Source organism: Mus caroli, chromosome 4, assembly GCF_900094665.2.
Source record: "Mus caroli chromosome 4, CAROLI_EIJ_v1.1, whole genome shotgun sequence".
NCBI classification, from domain to species: domain Eukaryota; kingdom Metazoa; phylum Chordata; class Mammalia; order Rodentia; family Muridae; genus Mus; species Mus caroli.
Window position 1 is genome coordinate 100,977,917 of NC_034573.1, and position 2,341 is coordinate 100,980,257.

Sequence of the window (2,341 nt, forward strand, 5' to 3'; positions counted from 1 at the left end):
GATTACCAGTCTCAGAGGACAAGGACCATGAAGAGGTGATGAGTGGGGCAGACAGTGATAGCCAGCTTCCTAGCTCAGTTTTCACTTGTGGACAGGTTGAGACTTTATGAGAATGGAGTAAAGCATTTGGAAATAGCAAAACTTGACGCCATCATCATCTACATTATCACCAAAGCCCTCTGAGCACCCTCTAGGGGCAGACTATAGAATGTGGGCAGATTATAATAGTCACCCAGATATATAGGGTGTAAGGCTCCCAAGAAATTGTAGGTTCCCTAACACCTGCCTGGAACGCAGGGGCGGGGCGGATCTTACATGGGTTCCGCCCAGGGGCGGGGCTTAGACCCAGCGGGAACCCAGCCCATCTTCAGCCAGAGCCTCAGCCCTCCGTAGCCGAGGTGGGAACGAGACCCGCCCCGCCTGCCTCTCGCCCACTATCGCCAGGTGCAACAGTCCGGCTGCACTGTCCGTGAGCCAGCTCTTACCTGAGGTAAGGGGCGCGGCCCCGACCCGGCTCCGCACTGCCTGGGAGCCGGGGACGGAGTGCAAGGCAGCCTAGGGGACTCAGAGAGGGGCTGCGGGAGGCCGCCAGGGACCCGCACCGCAGCAAAGCAGGAGTGCTGGCTCGCACTCCGCACAGGTCCGCCGGGAAGCAGCGACCATTGGGGCTGGGGGCAGATGAGCAGCTACTGCAGGAAGTGATGGGTGGCTGGATACATCTTAGGGCAGCAGAGGGATGCTGAAAGGATGGAGGGGAGGCAGGCGAAAGGGGGCGTGAAGGCGGAGAGCTGGGGTGGGCTCGAGGGGCTTTGAGATGAGCAGAAGAGCAAGGGCTGAAAGGAAGGGGCACAGAGAAGGAACGGGTGTCTGGTGGGATTGAGAACTTCCGGGACGTGAGTGTGGTTAGCTGGGAGTGAAAGGGTGCAGAACCGAGCCCCGCTGGTACCCACGAGGGGGTCTCAGGGGATGGAGACATAGCGGTGGGGCTTGGAGGGGACGAGCTTGGAAGAAGGGAAATGTGGGGAGCCAGCTGGGTCTACTCTGCCCGCAGAGAGGGACGGGAACTAGGTAGGGGAGTGGGTCTTGACCCTGCTTATGGGCGAGGGACACCTAAGTTCTGGTCAGGATGGAGGAAATGGCGCTGGAATGGAGCAGGGTCTTGTAGCTGGAAGCAGAGAAACCTTGAGGGAACTTGGAGAGTGAGATTGCAGGGATGATGGGTGTGAGGTGAGGGTTGAGTACAACCTTGGCACTAGCCAGAGTCTTGGCTCCTGACAGCATGAGGACAGAAAACACTGGACAAGACTACAATGCCAACTGGAGCCATGGGCAAGAAGAGAATAGTGAACAGAAAAATTCATCCACATGCAATTCTATCTTGGTATCAAGTGTGGAAGAGACTTTGAGAGGTCAGGGTGACAGCCTCTAGAAGCCAAAAGAGGTGTGGAGTGGAAGTGGGTTTCTCCATCCCACCTTCCCAGAATCCACAGGAAAAGCTGTAGACTGTAAACGAAATAAATGAGTGTGTGTGTGTGTGTATACCCTCGTGCAAGCAGATAGAGCACACCCCTTCTGCATCCCCAAACAGAAGAGGAGTGTGCTTGCTTCGCAGATATGAGGACCTAGATTCAAATCCTCAGTGTGGAAGAGGCTGGCCTCATCTCTGTGCCTGTAACTCTAGTTGTAGGAACAGAGACATGGTGAACCCCTGGAGCTTGAAATGTGACAGTCTCAAACAAACAAACAAACAAACAAACAAACAAACAAACAAACAAACAGGCAGGGCTGGAGAGATGGCTCATCATTCAGGAGCACTTGTTGCTCTTGTAGACAAGGGTTCAGTTCTCAGGAACAGCATGTGGTTCACAACCATCCTACCTGCAGTTCTGGGAGGAATCTGACTCCCTCTTCTGACCCTTACAGGCACCAGGCACTAGTGTGGTGTGTGTACATACAGAAATGTAGGCAAGACATTCATACACATTAAAAACAACTAAGTCTAAAGGAATAAAAAAATAAGAAAGGGAGCAAAAGAGGAAGATGCCCAGTGCCCTCCATTAGCCTCGGCATTGCAATGGCACACATGTGCACAGGGTAAAAGTGCCTCTGTTCATACACCACACACACACACACACACATACACACACACCTCCTATACCACACATACACCACACACACATGCATACACATACACACACAACCACATACACATGTACACACACACACCACATGCATACATACCACACACACCACACACACATGCACACACACACACCACATGCATACACACCACACACACACACCACCTACACCACACACACACCACACACACATGCATACA

The 2,341-nt window shown here is 53.3% G+C and overlaps 1 protein-coding gene across 1 annotated transcript in view; it reads left to right on the forward strand.

Annotated features, from left to right (window-relative positions):
- The first annotated feature begins 368 nt into the window (after positions 1-368).
- Positions 369-2,341, forward strand: part of Rab3b (RAB3B, member RAS oncogene family) — a 60,465-nt gene continuing 58,492 nt past the window's right edge. Inside the window, exon 1 of the mRNA XM_021161037.2 lies at positions 369-490. The gene's annotated coding sequence lies outside the window, so the exon portion shown is untranslated. The remainder of the gene's footprint in view (positions 491-2,341) is intronic.